Raw genomic sequence first — 21,725 nt, 5'->3', positions numbered from 1 at the left:
TTATAAGATTTTTTTTTAATCCATATGATTTACCTGTATGTGAAGAAATTTCTGCACCTATAGACAAGGCCTTCAGTAGCTAAATAGTATCTCCCACTACAATGAACTTTTCCAGAGTCCTTGCGGATCTTTAAAAGTAATTCCAAAATACATTAGAAATAAGTATGCAAAGAACCAACACTGATTTTGAAAATATCTGAGGTCAAGTGGGAAAGCATCTACAAAGGGTCTAACACAAGGCAGCAGCTTGCTACTCGGAACTGCTCGTACATCCTGCATTGTGAATGCCTATTTCCTCCTCTCCTCTCTTCTCTTCTTCTCTCAGCAGTGCTGCTTTTAACTGGTATAATTCAGAGCCCAGTGATTAAAAAGTCTTCCTTGTGAGCAGTATGAAGCCACTGCCAGCTCTCACGTTACCCCATGAACATGGGCAATGATTGTTCCCATAAAAATGTGCACACTGTTAAATGCTGTCATTTATTTCAGTGCATTTATTACTATAAAACATCAATGATGGTTTAATTAAGAGCTTAAATTTTTTATACTGCAAAGTAGAAATATTTATGAAAGAGCTGATCAGAGATAGAATATTAAAACAAAACAGGTGTTTTAGCAGAAACACAAATAAAATGTCTAACAGTAAACATTAAAAAAATCAATTATTAATCATGCTTCTTTTCATTCTATTGCATTACCTCCCAAAGATTTTGTGTCTAGCGAAGTCTGTGGCTTTGCAATATTCTTTTATCCCACCACTTGGCCTTCCTATTTGTGTCCTGTGGTGCAGCTGGATAGATTATCTGCATCTTCAGAAGAATTCTGGGGACCAAACTGAGATGAAGGTTGTAAACCCACAGGGCCAAGTGTCTGAATTCCTTCTGAAGTGCTCAGTTGGAAGAGATGTCTTTGTCATTTCCTTGTTATGATCAGGTTTGCACTCTTAATTTTAGTATTTCATCTCTGTTGATGATACCAAACCCAAAAACTTTGTTATGAACCCTTTGGTGGCCTGTAAAATGGCCTGATGTTTTCTAGCTTTGGCTCGCATTTGGCTTTGCATTGTTAGAAAGGAATCAGATGAAGCTGCCTGTCTGCACCTTAGGTTTCTTGTCCAGTCTGGTTGCAAGATGTCTAAAGATGCAAGATGGAGAAAAAAAAATACAGGTCTATAATGTCATCCTTTGGTGATGCAGACTTTACCTGGTGCTTCATCACTGCTGAAGTTGCATTTCTTTTTTTTCCCCCTCTTTCCCTTCTGTTTTTGCAGCAGGTGGTGGCAGATCCTGCAATGTTCAGCGCTACCTTTATTTTTCTCTCAACATCTCAAAACTTCTTGGCCTTTGACTTAATGCAGTCTGTAGGCTTCCTCCAACTAGGTTGCCGTCTGTTGACATCTTAAAGTTGTCCCCTACCCAACTTGTTTGAAATGCTGGTTTCTTGTCACAGCATGCTATAAATTGCACATTATTTATGACTTGCTCTTATATATTAAGGAAAACGTTGCTATTGACTGTACTGAAAGAATGACTGGGTCATAAAAGGATTGATGTTACATATTCTCTGCTATATTTTTGGAGATAAAAATTGTGTTTAATTGCTTTCCATGTTTTTGATTGCCTCCAGGCTTTGGAGGACAGAGCCTACCTCTGTACCTCGTGTTTAGCATTGTAGTGGCACCAGCTGTGCTGAGGTTTGCTGATTTGCAGCAGGTGGCAACATGGCAAGAAGGCAGCTGTGGTAATTAGCAGGGTCCAGAAGATGTTGTACTTTTTGTAGTTCTGAGAACGTATTATAGGGAAGTCCAAACTTTCATTGCTGATTGAGAAGTGGGATTTGGTGAGAAGATCCATGTGAGATGTTGGTAAAACTGAGAAAGAGAGAGGTCAGGCGGCAGTGGTTGTTCCCCTTGTGCAGGGATGGAGTGAGAGCCAGGAGGAGCCAACCGGGTATTTGCATTCACCTGTAATGACCACTGAAGAGGGCTGGAGGAGGCACCTGGGAGGGAGTTTTTGTTGCTGTGGGTGAATTTGGGTGCTTGGCTAGGTGTGTTGGCAGGAGATGTTTGTACCTGGTCCTGGTGGAAATGTCTTTCTTTGTGTGCAGACGTGGTCCATCCTAGCATTGTTCAACTATGGATCACCACTAACTGTGAGGTGAACTGTAAGCATCTGCTTTGCGAGAGGTGAGCGTGGAAGAGGAGGCTGCTTGCTTGGAAAGGAGGGAGAAGTATGTCTTTCTGTGAAGCTCTTCCATCCCTTTGGGTCAGAGGCAGTGGAGTTGTGCTGGTTCTGGAAGCGGTTGGTCTGCTAAAGGTGAGTGAGTTGCTGCTGCTGTTATGATGAGCTCCCTCAGCATGCAGAGGGGAGTATGCTCCTGATAGCTGAGGCTCTGGGACGGTTAGGGACTGAGGTTGGACTCTTGAGAAAGAGGAGGTTGCTCATGTTGGTACCTGTTTGTGGGATGGAGCCTCCTCTCTGTGGCTTGATCTGTGGCTGCCTTTCGTCTTCTGCCATTTATAGAGAGCTAAAAACAGAAGATAAAATGCTTATCTCAAGGCTTCACTCCCACGGTTCAACTGTATGATTTGCTGCCAAATCTGTTCTGAAACAGTAAGACCATGCAGATAAACTAATTTTGACTATATTTTCACACTGACAGTAGGGTAGTTGTTGCAAAATTTGGAATGCCAGGTAAATATCCTTTGTTTCATTGATCTATCATCCTGTTCTGTAACTGACTGCCAAGTGACTTTGTTTTCTCACTCCGAACTCCTAATGGAACTATGCACATTTTTCCAACAACTATTGTTAAACTCAGTGGGTGAACTTGGCTGGCAAAACTCCCCTTGGTTGCAGTGGAGGCCAGATTCCACATATGCTGTTTCTCTGTTAATTAGTAGATTTATGCTTTTCCCATTTCCAGTCCCTTCAAACAATTGAAGGAACTACAGTGGGTGCATCTCATGCTGTCTGCTGCTTAAGAGAATGAGGGAAGGAATTAAACTGATTAAAACATATTTATTCTTTGTGATGCAAATGTGATGACTTAATGCTAGGTACAAAATGGCAAGTGAGGTTGTCTGCCAGTGTTGCAGTACGTGAAAACGATGCCTCACGTATAGAGGGTTGCAGTAACTCAAGCAGTGGAAGTTTATCGTAGCTCATTGATCAGAGGCTTGAAACTGTGTATTCAGTGCTGGCTGTGATAGCAATCCTATCTTGATCTGAAGTTAGCAAAGAAATTGGGCTACTGATTAAGATTTGTGGTGTCTTTGGAGAGAACATACATCTCGGTATATATGCTGGAGCAGAGCATATTTCCTCTAATTCTTCCCTCTAGGGAAGTGTTTACACTAATTCTGTGAATTTGTTGTTGTTGTTGTTGCTGCTAAGCTCTTCTTAACTTTCAAGTTATAGAAATAGTGATCTTTCCGCTGTTTTAGCGTACAACATCCATGCTTGCTGGAAGCCCTAGAGAGTGAGCAGCATGACTCAAAACATAGTACAGCTCCGGTTTCACTGGTGGGTGGGTGGGTGAGTAAGGAGAGAAGCAGCCTTTGTCAGAGCAGCTACTACTTGATAGAAATAAAATACTGCATGGGTTCACCTGAAGCATTCCCCCTAGCTTCTTCTTAACTATTCATTTCATTCATCTACTTTAAGTCAGCCAGTAAACTAATGTGGGAAAGTCATGCGCCAGTTCAGAATCATTTATCCTATGAATAACATGCTCAAAAGTCCCTCAGGATGGCATTAACCTTTATATTGATTCAAGCAAAGAGCCTCACATGATTTCTCAAGCTGTTGTACGCTAGGTGTGAAGGGAATGCAACTGAACATTATTCATCTTGTAGTGGAGTAATTAAACAATGTTTTGGTAGGAGTAACATAGCAAAGATGCTCACTCTGATATAACAAAGAGGTTATAGCGTTATAATTGCAAAACGTTGTTTTTTTTTTTGTCTTGTTTCTATTTTTTATAGCTCAGAGATTATCATACTTACACTAAAAAGTATTCCTGCTCCTTTCTCACCTCCCCAGTAAGGTGCTGATTTAAGTGCAGCCGTACTTTTAACTACCCAGCAGCACTTGCTTGACCAGCCTGAAAATATTCTTTCTTGTCTTGTAACATTCTGGATCACATCTTGCCAAATCAAATAAAGGGAAGCCTGTTGTGCAATACGGAGTATTGAAGTCAGCATTGAGCCCAGCAACAGAATAACAGTACTGGTGTAATGCAACGGGACGAGGTGCTCACTGATATGAACGGGAATAGCGTGCCGAAATCAGAGGGTGAGCAATGTGTGCCTCTGCTAATGCTGCTACAGCTGTTTCACACTGTTGTTTTTACTTTGAAGGACTTCACTAGTTCCTCAAATCTACCAAATGCTATACTCGAGTGCTTTCTCTGTTAAAGGAGGCCTACTTCAGAAATGTTGCATGGGCTCAAAGTGAGCTCTTCACGTGGTGTCCTGACCCCCCCCCCCTCCCCACCCCATGTTTGCACAGTGTCTCGAGCAGTGGTGTGCTGCAGCTCTAGGAATGGCTGTTTCTAACACTTTAACAGCATAGCATGTCGGAGGCTCTGTTCTAGAATGTATTGCTTCTAGCACAAGATATGGCAGAATCTAATTAGTCAGGAATTACCCAACATATAAATTACCTAGAGCAATAGATTTACTACTGCTACTCCTAAATACAGCGTCTCCATGTCTGACTAAGCTCCTTTCAGAGTTGTTGTTGAGGCAATTTCCATTCAAGCCCCATATTTCTGAGGTTGGAGTATGGCCCATTCGTTACAGTAGGTGAGCAGCTACAGTTTCCTGGAAATCTGTTCCCTTTCTTCCAAAAGTTGTGCTTTTTCTTCTCCGTCCCTGTTGGGCTGCCCGTGTTTGCTAAAACTGAAGAATGTTCCTAGCCCTGGGAATATTTAGTTAGTGTCAGATGAGCATGTTCTTCACACTTCATGTATTTCTTAATGAGGGCTGGGGAGGGAGGGGGCACAACAAAAAATCCCAACCCTCACTATTGTGTGTGATCTATGGTGTCAGAGGAGCTAATTAAAAATAATAGGGAGAAAACTGCCCAGAAGAGTATAATTGGAATTGAATCCAAATGGAAATTTCAGTTTTGGCCTTTCTTCTACTTTCTCCTAAGTTACGGAGAGCTTTGTGAGATGAAACTTGTTCTATAATGTGCCTGAACTAGAACAGTGAATGCAGAATTGTCTGGGTGTATGCTTAGAACAGAACTTCTGTGGCTTGGTAATCTGAATAGTTGCAACCTTTAAATGTGGATTTTTAACTACTTGAATACTTTTTAGAAATGGCATACTTAAAAGCTATGGTAAAATCATATTTTTAGTTTTATAAGAGCAATCTAAATATTTGGAAAGCTTGCCATTCCTGTCTTTAACAGTTGCTCTTCTCGATGTTCCTTGTTGCAATTCCTGTGTAATTTCTCTCTTTGTTTGTCACTGAAAATCTCTCATGTTTCTCTGGATAAAGTGTAAACAAGTGGTTTGTGGGCTGAAAAGAAGACAAGGTTCTACCCTCTGTACTTACAGTTTTGAGAGCCCATTTTAGATGTTTTATGAACAGAGAAAACTAAATTTAACCATGCTAGTAAAACCAAGTGAGATGCTCCCAGGCACGTAGACGGTATACCACACGTTATAAATATCTGCCTAAGACGTAGTTCAGAAGAGAGAACAGTGTGGACTCCTTGCAGCTCAACAAGAAAATTCTTGAGGCCAGTCGTAAATGATTCAGCTGGCATTTTGATTAACACTAGATGAAACTCGCATTGAAGGCTTTTATTGTAGCTCATACGAACTGTTGAAGTTATGCCACGTTCCTATGGAAAACCAAAGATGATGTATATGTAGTTTGGTTCTGATGGGTTTGATGCTACAATGAGTATATGTACTGGCTTAAAAAGGAGAAGAAACATCGAATGGTTGGGGTTTAAAAACCTAAAATTCGGTAAGAATGGCCTGAGTTGTTTGTTTTATCAGTACAGCATAAGGCAGCAGCGGGTTTTGAAGTCTCGGGTGGCTCTGGGAGAAACCTTGTCCTGTTGTGTGGGATGGAGGGGTGAGTTCAGTCCTTAACTTGTTAAGGTTGTGTGATGGCTCTTCTTCAAGTGGTGCTGCACAACCCGGAAATACGGGGCAGAACTGCATTAGAGGACTGTCTTGGTTCAGTTCCAGCTGTTACTGCTGCACCTCCTGCTTTATCCAGGCCTGTAGGAACCCAGACCTACATGCTTCTCCTGAGGTATTTTTGTTAGCTTTCAGAAGTGTGGATTTGCTTGTACTTCACAAGCTAAGATTTTTTTAACAGCCTTCAAGACCACAGCAGTGTTCAGAATGCGAATTAATCAAGAGTCCCGTGGATAAAACGTTATGTGGTCATGTAATTAAAACCATGTGTATATACAGTGGGGCTGAACCAACGTTGCATGGGCAGTTCTAATTCTGGCAATTCTTAATTTTGGAGTGCTTGGCTTAGCAATAAAATGCTGTTTTATTGTAGTTCTTGGATGTAATTGAAAATATAGTGGGAGATGAGCAAGTGAAGTAGGAAACAACTGAAGATAATTACAAGCAGATCTTCATTTCAAGCAGAGAAGTTAATCTTCCTTTGGGCTCTTGGGCCTGTTTTAACAGGGTAATTAGCCATAGACCCTGTGGCTTTTGACTCCCAGTCCCAGCTTAAACCTCTGCATCCTAATAAATGAGGACATGCAGTTGTGCGACTGGGAGAAGCTGTCAGAGGCACATGCATTATGAGTGTCTGAACCGTGGGGAAAGCGGTCTGACTTCAGCTGGACTCTGCTTGCTTCAGCAAGGACATGCGTCCAACTGCTTTCAATGAAGCGAAGGAACACTAAAGCAATTTTTTTCATGTGAATGGATGAATTGTATTAGTCCTTGTTCTTTCCTTTTCCCTTACATTGTCTTTTATTTGTGAAAGTATATAATCGTAGCTGAATTCAGCCTGTCAGGGCTGTAAAACCAATTAATTTGATTTCTCCTTCACCATCTTTCATACTCTGTTTTTGGGTCACTGTATTCAGCCCCACTTTTACCTTTTGCCTAATTACATAGGCACTGCCAGGTGTGAATCTCATCTGAAAGTCCTTTTGCTATGTATCTGGTGCAAATGATTATTACTGTCTCGATGGTGTTCGAAAGCTCCTGTCTTTCAGGAGCAGGCTCTTGATGTTTTCTTGTTCACTTCCATTGACTTCTAAGGCTCAGATACCCTTTCAGTAGAGTCCTCTTCAGAAGTCATTTGAGGGGAACTGGGTCTCTGGCCACCAGTGCTGCTGTAGGAAGGATGTTTTTGGGTTGCTGTAGCAGGGATGGGTTCTCATTTCTGACAGTAGTTTGCTGACCCACATTGATCAAATCCAGCCCTTTTAGAAACTGAATGGGCCTGACAATGGGAAGAGATTTGAGTACAGTGGCCATGGGCTGAATTGTATGATTAGTGAGCCTGATAGCTACCGTCTGTGCTGCCAAACCCTGCAGGATCACTCTGAAAATCTATCAAACTGTCCTTTTTAAAAAAGCACTTGCAATAAGAATTAAAAAAAAAAAAAAAAAAAAAAAAACACTAAGGATAACTTTTGACATGTATTTCTCCCAGGCAACTGTAAAGGAAGGCCTTTGCCAAGCCAGAAAGCTAAATAGTGAGTCCAAGTCCTGAAACTTGAAAGGGCAATCTAATAGGGTAGAAAAAAATAAGTACCGCTCTCTGCTTCTTATGGAAGTTAATGTTTTTCAGGTTTACAAAGTCCTTGGCATGTGAAACTGGCTGATCTTTTTTTTTTTTTTTTTTTTTTTGTTAAACTGTTGACATGAGCATGCAATATAGGGCTTACCACTAACATCAGTAGGAATAGGCTCAAATGGTTGTCAGTGCTCCATTTTTTCACTGTTCCTTGGGAGGGGGGAGTGAAAAAGTCAAGCTTAAAAACCTCCCAATGAGGCTATTCAACTGAAAACCAAAAAAGCTGCTAGTTCTATGGGAAGATTATTCCCTTTGGCAGAATGTGTGTGTATTGAGTAATCTACAATTCAGTCTTATTCAGTCTCCTGTCCTTTTTTTTTTTTTTTTTTTTTTTTTTTTTAAACATACTTGCAGAGAACTCCCTGGGCTGTTCCTTAACAATTTTCCGTTGCATCGGGGGTAGTGCTGCTCTCATTCCTGCAGTTCTTCACCTAACACAGTGTGGTATAAAAAGGTGAAGTGCAGAAGCCCATATGCCATCTTCCTCACTTTCTCTCTGGGCAAATTCCTTCTCTATTTCTTAGACATGTCAAATATCTTCTTCTGTAGGTAGCAGATATGAGCCTCTTTTTTCCTAAGGAAGCTGTGTTGTACAGCTCTATCCCCTTGCTGTAAGACTGCAGCAGTGCCAACCGATAGTTTGAAGCTGAAAAAGCATGAAACTGCTTGGTTTTTCTTGTGTATCTGTGTGCTATAAATGGAGGAGGAAGGTTTAAAACTTTACACCGTCTGGAGGTAGCTAAATCCACTAAATATTGTATGGCTGACTTTGCCATCAATAATTCAAAAAAACCCGTGAGTCCAAAATGACAAAAATCTCACTTGGACAGCTGTAGCTGCAGGCAGAACAGAAAGGATTTGAGCCAATTGTGGGCTTGGTGCTTTGTTGACTATAAAGGTTGAAGAACACCTGAGGTCCCTGCAGTCATTAAAACAGAAAAGAGCAGAACAAAGCAGAATATTGCTGCAGAAAAGGCGAAGTACATTTTTACATTCACTGCAATTGCTCTGATAGATGTAAAGGTGTTGAATTTCTGTTGCAGCACAAATTCTGCTACCCTGAAATGCTGGATTAATTTAGGAATGTATCAAACATAATTTTATCCTATTTGTGTAATGAGATCACTTAGCCCCTGCTCTCTTCTAATCGCTGGATTTGATGCAGAGACAGGAAGGCAGAACATGGATTTCTGTCACCTGGAGGATGCAGGTATTGATCCACGCGCACACAGTGCCAGCGGGAGGTGGGAAGGAGCAAGAGCTGACATTATTCTGACACCACAGGATGGCTTCAGTGTGTGGTGTGCAGAGATGCTGGGCTGTGCTCTCATTTCTTGGTTTCCCCCAACTCTGGCTAGAGGATGTCTTACAGCAATGACTGGCCAAGTACCTGGGGACCTCAGCAGTGGTTTGAGGAGTGCCTCTTTAAGCTTTTCAGACTGCTGTCATGAAAGCTTCAGACCTACTGTGGAGGTAGGGTACTGAAAGCTGAGCTTTTTCTTCCAGTTACAACTTGAGAACCCACTGTGAAAAACTAAAATCACAAACTGAATTAACTAGAGGGTGGGGTGAAAGCTTTCTGGTCATGCAAGATGAAGGATTTTAAAGACTTGGTCATTAACATCTTTATTTCTTTTTGAAATTGCTTTTTGTTTTCCACTAACATCAAAGAGAAAAGTGGTTTTGAGCAAGAAAACAGACCACCAGTATTTCAGCAATATTAAATGACTTGGGTCTATTTATCTGGATGGGAAATATCAGAAGTGACCACTTTTCTGAAGGAACAGAACCCTTTTCTCATGATAGCTTTTGGCATAAAGTGCAATTGTCCTGCACCTCTTCAAATTTGGTAGAGATTTTCCTCAATCCTTGTGTTGTTACCAGGACGATGTAGTCTTGAGATCTCACTTGTCTTCAGAAAAAGAGCAGAAGATAACTCAGACCAAGGAGTAAAGCAGTAGTATCGCTAGTCAGTAAAAATGCCTGTGGATGTGTGGAAGGACAAACAAACCCATTTTTGGTTTTCACTTGCTCCCATTTGGGCCCTCTAATATTACGAATGTAGTGCAATGCTTATAGAAATAGATAAATTTCTTTCTAAAAAATTTTGGTTACCTTTGCATGTTGTATTATCTCATATCATGCACTGGGGTCAGAAGTACTTAGCCTATTTCAGGTGAGTTTAGCGCACTCTGTTCTATACCAAGGGAAGGGGCTGAAGCAGCCCTGTCAGAAGGGGGCTGGTGCCTCTGTTCTCAGAGCTGACCCGTCACTTGTTCGTGTGGCGCAGCTTATTTGGTAATATTATTGCTGAAGACGGAATGAATCCTAGGTGAAATAAGAAATTCCATCTATGCGAGAGGGATGTTACTAGCCAAGGAGAGACAGTGTTTTTCTGCTGAGAGCCTGACCAGGCTTCACTCTTACAGGCTCAAAGATGAAAGCATTTGACTTAGAAACCCAACTCCACCTTCTCAAACTTGGTTATTGACAGATGCAAGTTTAACTTCCATCTAAAGTGAGTTCATGGGTTGGCCCTAGAAATCCTCAGGCTCTAAATTCAAACTATCTTGAGAAGAATCTCTCACCTCAAATTGACAAATCTGGTCTTCATAATTACAAGATTGTTCTCACAGCATTTCTGACTGAGGTAAGAAGACCATAAAAGCCTCCTCTCATGAAATTTTCAGCCCAAGTTTATGCTGCTACACAGTCTGGAGCAAAAATGTTTTTTTTTTTTTTTTTTAGCTCTTACTGAACTTCACTGACACAAAGGGTTTTACTGACTACTAACCTGCAAAGCTCCAATGTATATGCGAGCAATTCCATTAAATTTAAACATCAATGAAATTACTCAGGTGAATAACTTTAAAAGATCAGTCCCTTTAAAGCGTGCAGATAAAAATTGTGGTCGTTTCTCAGAACTCTGTCTGAATTCAACAACACTTCTGAGAGCAGAGGATCAAATCTTGGTTGGACATGATTGATGTCTTGATACTGCATATTACCTGACTTCTTCCAATAACTTTGTACAAAACAACAGGAATAATTGGATCAGGTATCGAGTGAGTATGGCATAGACCTGAGACCCAAATTTTCATTCTGCTGGCAGTGGGTCCAAATTATCCTTTTTCTGGGACCTGGTCTAAGTCCCGTGAAGTCACTTGGACTTTAAGGAAGATTCAGATCAAACCTTTACTGGCAAGACATGTCTGTGGAAAGATTGGGATTTGCCAGTGTCATCCAATGTACCTGAAGCCAGCTACTGCCTGTGAAACTGGCCCTTGAGCCATTTTGTTAGATTAAAAAGTAATATGCTTAAAACTCAAATTGTCTAAACTTTTTCTTTAATATACCTTAGATTAAGGCCTTTACTACTGCTGGCATACTGCTAGCTTTTAAGTAAATCTGTGTTATGTGAATAGCTAATGCAAATAGCTAAGTTAATATGAATCATTTTCCTTTAAGCAACATGGATAAAAGATATAAGCAGTATATTTCCTGTAATGTGTTGTAGCTGCATTACACTTCGCTTACATTTTTGTATAATTATAGGTACCAATTATTCACATTTGGTCTTATGAAACCCTGCAAAGTTATGTCTCATGAGTCAGCATGTAATTTCCTTCACACAAATTGCAGAATTATGCATTGAAGCTAAGTACATTGAATAATGGTAATTTACAATTGAATTCCTATGGATTTACATATTACGACCACATTAATACCAAAGGAATCCACAATATTGTCAAATAGGTTAATAATGGTTACTGTTAGTGCAGAGAGTACTGGTGGAATTAATAATGATTAACCACTTACTTTAAATGTATGCAAAATTATGCAGTTACCTTCAAATTATGAAAATTATAAAAATGTCATGGAAAGGAAAGGCGAAAGTGGATTGAATGTCTCTGTTACAAAGGGTTACCCGTGCACAACTCCTGGCTTTCCTGGGGAGCTCTACATCTGAAAGCTTCTGACAATTCCACACCCTGAAACTAGCATTTTTCAGGCTTTCCACAGTGCTTCTTGTCATTTAGTTTTGCAGTTCTGGTGGTGCTCCATTTGTCTCACAACATATGATGCCAGACTGACAGAAGGCTGTACTTAATCCTTTGTCTTTAAATCCATTTTTTCACTGCTAAAAGCACTATTCATGAAGTCACACGAGATATTCTCAGTGTCTTTGAACAGGTTCACAAATAATCAGTCTCTTTTCCCGTTTGTCCATGGGAAGCTTCAGAGGCACACCACCAAAATAAAGGGGTACTACTTAGAGATCAAACCCTAAATGTAGACACTACACACTTGTAGGGACCTCTCCAATGTGGACTGTCAGACAGAGGGATTCATCCGGGAAAGAAGCAGAATCTGAACAAGGAACAGAGGCTCCTACATAAAAATAGCACTGGTGTGCTAATCTGCAGATTATTTCAGACACCTCTTACAAGCTTGTGATGGTGTTGGCATTCAGTGCCTCATGCCCGAGTGTTCACATGTATGTCAGTGTATTGACATAAAACCTTCCTTGCATAACTGTTTTATGAATCGGTGTGGCAAGATCTTTCTGGAGAAGAGAATGCAAATAACACGTTCTGGAGCGTGTGGAGGAGGGAAATAAATGGCACTGCAAATGGATGAAGCTTGTTATTTGTGCAGTCATTAATATTTAACTTCCCTTTTTCACAGGCTATTACCACTTGAATTTGTAGTATGCCAAAGCTTTCCTGCTTCAGATGAAACACAGATTTGATCACAGCAGATGTGAAAGGTGATCAGACTTTATTTTCTGGATCACAATACACACAGGGTGTATCAGACGTTTACAGCTGAAAAGCATTCAGTCCTAGGCCTTGGTAGCCTGGGCTTTGCAGCAGGCTTCGCATTTCACCCTGATTGGATTGGCTGGGGGAGGATTTACCATAGTCTCTGACAGAAGTTTAGGGGGTTGCTTTGTTTTTTTCTTATGCTCTTGCACAGAGTAGGTTAATGGCACTTGCACTGTAGGAGTCTGCATTAATGTTTGGAGCGTGGAATGAACTGACTTTGCTAATTGCTTCAGCCTGTTCAGAGTGGTTGTCTGTATCCAGAGACAGTGAGACTGCACAAAGCAAGGAGACCTCACCTGTTTTTGTGAAGAGAGAAGGATAAAAGGTGTTTTTCTTCCTGCTTCATTCAAAGCAAATGATTGTTGTCTTTTTAAGAGAGGGTGCTATACAAGAATAACTTAGTGCCAAAGGTTGGTCTTAAAAAAAATAAATTACAAATTATGATTTTGTAAAATAAAAAAGTTATTCCATGGCACCACCTGGTCCCTGTATAAGCAAATGACTACTAAGCCAGTTCCAGAAACCAGCTGGTTTGCTTTCTTCACCAGAAAAAAGAAAAAAAAGCATGCTTAGGCTTTGATTTAGAACAACCTTTTGATGAACAGCAGTAGTGTAAGGAAAAATATTCTTCTAGTCAATTTGCACATTTTATGGGGATCCATCTAGAAGGTGTCTGTTACAGGAAGATAAGGATTCTAATTCTGTAATTGAGTGCACTCTGAAAAGACAATTAGGAGCTAATGTGATAAGTAATTGTAAATTATAACAGCAGAAGAAACCTGATTCACAATCCTCTGTGAAAACTGTATTTGTGTATTCAAATGATGCATCTGTACTTTTATTTCCCCTGCATGTACACTTTATTAAATAAAGCTAGAAAAAAACATTTTACAGTTTTGATTTAAAAACAGAAATCCTCAAAAATGCTGGAATGCAGATGCATCTTAGCCTCCTGTTAATCTCAGTGCAGTACTGGAACAAGACTAGGTAGAATAATAATTTGGCTGTTCAGTCACATAAAGAATAACACGGATATGGTGTCTGGCATCTCTAGCCTTACGGGTCTTAAAGGGTTTGATCTATGCCTCTTTGTAAGGGATAGACGTCTGAGTCAGTGGAGAACAGGTAGAAACTTTAGTGCCTCTGCTATGGCAAGAGGATGGCACGGGGGTCTGTCTGTAAAGCCTCATGGTACAGGTTACAGTAAGAGCTCCAATACTGGAGCTGAAGCCTCAGGCTGAGGCCAAAACACCTTGCTTTCCTATCCTAAGCCTCCTCATGAATCTGTGCTCCAAATGTTCCAGGCTAAATAATTTTCTGAAGAATTATCTAGCAATATTTAGGTGGGAGCGGGGAGACAGAATTGAGAAGAAATTACCTAAAAACTACCTGTAATCCTCAGCTGAGCAAGCCATCTTCTGCTTCAGAGACCGAATTGTAGTCAGATCCTATCTACAGCCATAGACCAGCTGCCCCCAGTGGGGAGCGTGTGCTGCTCCCATACATGAGGTACAATAAATATCACTTCCTCCAGAAACAGGTGATTTTTTTGCCATACTGGCACAGCTGTGTCAGTATCAAAACAGGTACAGGCAGCTAAAGCTGGTACAAAGGCTTTGCTTTATTCCCCTTCCATGTCTGGCCACACCTGTATCAAGGTGGAGAAGAGAGGAGGGACCCTGTGCCTCGCTGGGGCTGACTGCTGCCCTCCCTGGCATGCCAGGTACGGGATGAGTGGGGGGAGCCGTGAGCTGAGCTTGGCTATGTTAGACTGTGGTAGTCTCCCACCAAACCATGCCCCTAAGCCCCACATCCCCCCATCTCTTAAATGCCTCCAGGTATGGGGGCTCCACCACCTCCCTGGGCAGTCTGTTCTAAGGCCTAACCTCCTTTCTGAGAATAAATTCTTCTTGACATCCAATCTAAACCTCCCCTGGTGCAACTTGAGGCTGTTCGTCATGTCCTAATCAAGTCGTATTAAGAAACCAGAGAGAAAAAAGAAACTTGTTTTCTAGCACAAATGTTTTACCTTGGCGTTTCTCACGGTGTCGTAAATCAATCCTGCTCAGTCTTAATCTCCCTGCATCTTACTGAGCTGATGGGGATGCTCTGCTCTGAGTAAATGTTTTCTGAGTTAGCAGTTGCCAGAGAGTCTTTTTACTCTTCCGCTTTTGACCCAAATCTATACAAAGGGCAAAAAAAACAGAAATTTTCCACTCATCAGACCTGGAATACAATACTCAACTCCCTGAAAACCTTTTCCTTGTGTTCTGCATTGAATAAAATAGTTCTCTGTGCTGTAATTATTTGTATATGTTTTTACGTGTACCTAATAGGATTAACTCTGGAAGTTTCCAGTCTATAGACCATTCTTTGCCCATTGCTAGCCCTCAGGGGCTGGTTTCAAACTTGTCCATCTTCTACCTAGAAAAAAAGTGGTTTACAGGTCGTTAGGAGGGTCAAACAGTAACTGTTGTAGCAGTACTTGATTTAAAAATGTCTAAGTACTATCATTTAGTAGCTAATCAGGTTTAAACAGTTCTATGTGGCTTCATTTTTTGATCATTATTCAGACTTTTTTATTTCCTTAGATTTATATTCTAACCTAAGGGTCAGTCTGTGCTTCATGAAGTAATGGCATTGGAAATAGTTTAGGTTTAGAAAAAATAAATCTTTTGAGTTCCTAGACAATAGGTTTGAAAACGCTATGCCCCATTTTTCATGATCCTATAACTGCAGTTACCACAGTTCTTGTGTGTAAACCTTAAATCTCTAAGCATAACCAGTTATGTAAAACATGTTGAAATTCCTCTTATTTGATCCTTGTGGTAGCAGCAATAACAACTATTCAATTAATGAAAATGGGATTTTCTCACTTCCCTTATTTATGCCGCAGCCTTTGCAGGGCACATCAATAAAAATACTTATTGAAATGTCCAATTACAAAAATGTCACAACAATTAATAGTTACATAAGTGAGAGCCCAGGTAAGCAAAAACAAATACTTGTGAGTGCCTTATTAATGATAGATGTAGGAAGGGGCCCATAGGAAGAGATCTTGGTCCATTAAAAGACACAAAGAGTAAAACTGCTCTGCAGCAGGCCCATCCTGGCAGCCAAGCCATAGTACTGAAGTCTGAAACTCATTTTAGAAAGCAAACCCATTCTTGAGTAAGGAAGAGGGAAACTATGATTAGTTTATCACTGCTGAAATCAGCCTAGTGCTTAAATCAGTCAAACCTCTCGTATTACTTCTCTCAATTTCCCCAGTCTATAGACTCAAACTGCTTCAGATACAGCAGGGCCAATTTAGCAGGTGCTAAACCTACAGTAATTTTGTGTATCAGCATTTTTTTACTTGATAATAAAACGTCAACATTAGTGGAAGCTGCTAGTACATGGAGACTTTAGTGCCACCATAAAACCCGGCATTGTAGGAAAACAGCCTTAAGCTGAGAATGGATGAGTGGTTTCAGAGCTGTTACACCGCACCGCCAAACAGAGCCAGGATGGGAGAACTGAACAGAATCCCAAATGTTATCCTCCTCTCGAGTTTCCTTGATATATGAAGAAGGACTAAGTTGTGATTCAGCTGAAAATCTGCTGCTATGGTGCGATTTGTCATATAAAGCCAAACTTCGTGGGCATTGAATATAGTTTTCTATTCGAGGCTCACTGAAGCAGTATTTACTAGCAGTAACTGGCCTCACACGAGGCAGTTTTCTCCAAGCTCGTATCACTGTCCTCGTGCCTACAGGTTCTCCTGTGGTGAATACCCACTGTAAGGAAAGTAAGGCAAAACAAAACCAGAAGAGGAAAGCTTCTGTAGCTACATAAAGTTTAAAGATAAATTCTGTGTTGATAAAAATAAATAAATCAGTATTTAGGAAGGCTTCTGAAATCTGTGACTCTCCAGGCTGTTATCATGATGTATTTCTTGGTCTGACCTCAAGATATTTAACAGGTGACTAATTTACACTGAAGCCTGACAGTTTTTTTCCTGTAACTATTTTGATGGACTTCGTACGGATAAGAATTCGGTAGGAGCACTTGTATAAACCTTGCAACCTGCTCTGGGCTTCTAGAAGGGAATAAAAGATGATGTTCTAAATATGTGTTTAGCAGGTTAGATGTATGCAGAACTGCTAAAAAGCTATTGTCATCTTCCAAAGAGTCATGGTATTGAACAATGTAAGTGCTGTGTTGCTCTGCAAATTGGGTTTAACTTCAGATTATTGCTCTTGAAATTTATTCTCTATTTCTCTAAAAATGCTCAGATTTTTCTATTAAATGTGACCGATTCCATCAAAAACAAATCCTGACCTCATATGAGACAAGATCAATTCAGACACTAAGTGGAGATGCCAGATATCTGTATGTATAATGCAGTGCTTCATTCAGTATCATACATTTCTCTTATTACAGTATAATGTCCCAATATGGTAAGCTTGATAAAAAATGTAATTTAAAATATTTGGAGCTAGCTTCATTGCTTTGCTGTGAATGATAAACTAGATGCTTTCTGGCTTGGTGTGTAGAATTAGTTGAAATAGCAATCGGATTTTCTTTGTTGGTGATTTGAGATTTCAGACTGCCAAGTATACATGTGCAGCAACCTCTGCAGCTTCTCTGGGAAGGGAGTAAGAGGCAGGTTTGTGTGTATGACACGCTCCTGGGCGAGAGGTCTGCTCCCCCATGCAGCAGCACTGGGCAAGCAGCAATGAAAGCACTCTAGATCAGATCCCTAATCTTCTTTCAAGCTATGATGTGGTTCTTGGTTTAAAAACAAAACCAAGACAAACCCAAGAACTGACTGTGCAAAAGTCAGCAAACAGTCTGACACGATGACAAAAAAAGTCAGTAAGCCCTCCAGCTGATACTATGATCAGAAAGGCAGTCATAGCAGCCGTGTTATTGTATACCAGTAATAGCATTGCAACAAAAGTGGGTATATTTTAGGAAAATAGGGAAGGGGAAAACTTTTTTTTTTTGGCCAGTCATAGGGTTAGTAAGTAAGGGATGATCCTGAAGTAAAATAATATAGCAGAACGTGTTCTATATGAAATGAGATCTTCAAGGAAAATCCATGTTTTTAGGATTATGAACAAAAATTTCTACCTTTACACGGGAACATTATTAGAGTTACAAGAAGAGCAATATTAAGTTGATGCCTGCTATATAAAACCATATCGTTGGTATTTTGTTTGAGGAAGCTTTTATACAAGTGATGGTGTGGGTTTTGAAATTCTTACTACCTGCAGGCAGGATGGTGGAAGTAAAAAATCTACTGCAGATCCGCCCATATTTCAGTGCTTGAATTTTGGTCTGGGCCAGTAGTGGGAGATCGAAGTACCCAAGTTCCTACAATGTTCTGTATCTAAGTAATAATCCAACATGGAGTCTTCATTTGGAAATCATATTTGTAATGACAAAGACCAGGTTGCAGTTGCTTTGAAGACTTCTGCTGCACTAGACAACGTATAGGAGCCCACAGCAGCACTGAGGTGTTAAATCTCTCCTTTAAAAACTGGGAACAGATCAGCGTGCTTGAAATGATTGCTCTCCAGTTAGAGTGGTGAAAATTATATGAGTCTTTTGGTGACAATTACCGAGTAGCAAGGCTCTCCTGTAGCTGAAGATGGAATAAAAGTGGTGGCAACAGTGCTATTCTTAGTGGGATCATAACTATACGTGGGGATGTTAATCAGAGGAACTACTGTACATCATTCTCAGTTGAACTGGACAGACAACTTCAAAAAGAATATATTCTTTCAACATACTGTTCCTGAATGTTGTCCAAGCCTGTGCTAAGTAGAAGTCACTGGGTACCTAAGAGCTGGGACCATCCCCTACAACTTTCCTCAAATGCTTTTGTCTAACACTGCTTTATGAACCTCATCGAGGAGCACTTTTCTATTAAAACCTCTCTTGACTGTTTAGCGATCTTAATTACATTCAATTAAACATCTCTCACTAAAAAAGATAAAAATAATCAAGATTTATTTCATTGAGAAGAATTGCAAACGTCATCTAAAACGAAGCTGAATCACATTCCTCTGGGACATTAGTTTCATTCAGAGGAGCTATCTGGGTTACAGACATATTGTTTATTAGACAATAATAGCTCTGTTATTTCTTTCTCAAGCAGGTAAAAGCCTTTTGGCAATTTTACACTGCTGAAATTCCTGTCACGTTCAGAACCTCTTACAGGAACTTAAAATGTCAGTAAAAGATTAAGTGTTAGAATTTAAAAGCTTTTAGGTTTGGCTAGATACTGTAACTAGTGACTCTTGTGAAAAAATGTATGTACGTTATCTCACATGCATGCAGATATATATGCACATACATTCACAAGGAATATGGAAATTTGCCTGTGAAAATATATATAAATAATAAAAACAAAAAAAAAGGGGGGGGTGGAGTTTGACCGATACTGGTATTCTTTTTTATGCTAAAATTTTGAAACCTGTTGAACTGCCTAATTACTGTGGAACTTTTATTCTTTTCTATAGAAATAATTACGGAAGACTTATCACTAAGAATATGAAGCAGCACAAATTACCTTCAGCCTTCCCAAATTCTTTGATGCTTTGATGTACTGTTTGTTTGGAGTTTGTGCTCGCTAGAGGGATGTGATGCAGTGGATAACACAGAGATGAATTCCCTGCTGTGGAGTGGCTACCAGCTGCTTCTCTTACAACTTTAAAACACAATGATTCATTGCCGAGCCAACAAAACTGTCAATATACTCATTACCCAAACCAAGAGCTAACTGACATAGAAGGTGGTGGAAACTGGCTATATTAAGCATGGAGGAGAATTTTCAACTCTCCCTCCTTCCACCCAAAAGAAGAACCCAAACATCTTTTTTTTTTCCCTTTAGAATTCAAATAAGGGTTTTATGTTTCTAATAGCTTTAATTAACACAAAAGTTTCTCAGGATGGTTAGCAGGTACTGTCAATCTCCCATCCAATAATTAGCAGTCTACTTTCCTTCAGACAGGCCACTTTCTCTGGCTGTTCATGTATTTTTACTGTTTCACCAAGCTGGGAGTCTTCTCTGATTTTAACAACACAGGACTCTTCTGTTGCCTGTCAGTTGCCATCAGATAAGAGCATCAGGCTACCCCTAACAAGATACCATTAGGACTGTTGGGTTGGTTGTGAATGTCTGGTGTTTCCTCCTGGGTAAAAGTATTAATTTGTGTATCTGTCATGATCCTGCTGCAAGAGCAGCGAATGTGTGTGATCAGAAAAGCCAGCTGGTTAGCGAGTTGCTTATGAAAATCAATAGTAGACGTGAAGGATGGATCTTTGGAAATGAATCTTTTATTTCTGGTTTCTCTTCGTTTGTTTTATCCTCTAATTTGTGCTTGGAAAAAAGCTTTTCTAGTTTTTAATAGGTGTCTTTAAAGAGCAACTTATTGGTCTATTGAACTGGATATCTTTCTTTGCAACAAGCAAACTGTTTTGTCTGTTTGTTTGTTTTTTAAGTATTCCATGTTGCACCACTGCAGTGGCTTGTTTGGTAGTTAAATACTCTTCTTTGATACAGATGTAACCAGGTAGTGCTGTAGACCTCTATTTTATACCTGAAAACATATGAGTCCCATAAATGTAATTATCATTGTTGGGAGGTTAATATTTAACAACCATGACTGTAATTTTCATTCATCCAAAATATTTTACCATAGAAAATGCTAAATACAATGGCTCTAAAGGGCTTGGAAACGATAAACTTGTAGCAGTTCTCTTTATAATGTGCTCAGTGCAAGGACTTCGATAATTATTGTCTCTCCTCAATTTTATTATCTTTCCTCAATTTTCGGACAGGATTTTGTGGCCATCAGTTTATAGTTGCTGGTTTGTGAGAGTGTTAAAGGGTCAGTGGGCTATTTTGGAGAACAAACTCCAAGAGACAGGACTTAGGATTTAGGACTCCAACAGATCTAGAACCTTGCCTGTGACAGGACTTCTAGAAACAGCCCTGTTCAGAGATCATTTGAACAAACTTAAATATGATTTTATTATTCCCTCTGGTAATGATGTCAGTTCTTAGGCAGTGCAGAGTTTTTGACTGTGTATGATGTGCAGACTTGACAGCTGCAGAGGTCTCGGAAGCCTCCTGATCACAGATCTGTTTTTGAAGTGCTGCCTTTGATATATCTAACCATTGTCAGGAAACGTGATGGCTCCTGCCTCTCTCAAGGATTCAGTTACTCGAGACCTAACTCAAGACACGCTTTTGAAACAGTTTCCTGGTGCTTACTGACAAATGCTTTCAGTTATGCTGCTCATGGCTCAATTAACGGAAGGGCTTTGGTGAAAGGTGTTGAATTCATTTTATTGAATATGATACAGAACTTTTCTTCTACAAAGGTTATGTACGCAGACTGGCTTCCTTGATATTTTCAAAACATACAAGTAAGCATGATGAGTTGAATTTATTTTTGTCTGTAAGTACATAAAATAGGTACTATGTTCGGGTAAAAAGATCCAAGTTTTTCTCCATTTTTGAGGAGATGCATCCCTGGTTTGTAAAGCCAACCAGAGAATAAGAATCCCTCAGTTCTGTGCTGAGCCCTCAGGCTGTCATTTTTTGTGAGACGATGATAGTAACATTGATTGTTTTACACGTTCTCAAGCCCTAACTAAAACAATGACAATTGGTGCAACTGAATGTTTCCAAAGCTGTAAATGTTTTCTATTGAATGGCCTCTTTGGAAGGAATTATTTCCCTGTGTAGTGTATAATTAAGAATGGGGTCTAACCGTTTTCAGGATTTGGTGGAATTGAAGTCAGTTACTTGAAGTAGAAAGGGAGAAGAGAAGCGAAAGAACATGTACATTTTCACCCTTAAAATATTAATATTCTGCTCCCAAATATGACGGCTTGGCCGTGTCAAGGCTGATCTTAGCCTTTGCGGTGGGTAGGGAGAGAAGGGCACTTCCAGGAGGTCATTCCTCCCTCTCCTCGGTGGCAACAGATGGAATCCACCCTGCAAGCGAAGGGGAGGTGATTCCCATTGTCTGTAGGAGACTGATGACACCTTGAAGAACTTACAGAAGGGTTACCTGGGTGTTAGGCACTCCTGAGAT

General features: G+C 40.1%; 2 long non-coding RNA genes across 6 annotated transcripts in view; both read left to right on the top strand.

The window, feature by feature from the left end:
* Window positions 1–21,725, top strand: part of LOC311444935 — a 284,906-nt gene that overhangs the window by 104,077 nt on the left and 159,104 nt on the right. The gene's annotated exons all lie outside the window — the stretch shown is intronic.
* On the top strand, window positions 1,791–20,365 carry LOC311445396. The gene is made up of 3 exons (XR_014698381.1): window positions 1,791–1,946; window positions 2,104–2,312; window positions 19,140–20,365. It is a non-coding gene; the product is annotated as an uncharacterized lncRNA (long non-coding RNA).

The sequence above is a fragment of the Aythya ferina genome (assembly GCF_964211825.1).
Source record: "Aythya ferina genome assembly, chromosome: 15".
NCBI lineage: Eukaryota > Metazoa > Chordata > Aves > Anseriformes > Anatidae > Aythya > Aythya ferina.
The sequence above is the reverse complement of the archived record's forward strand: the minus strand, read 5'-3'. Positions and strand labels throughout refer to the sequence as shown.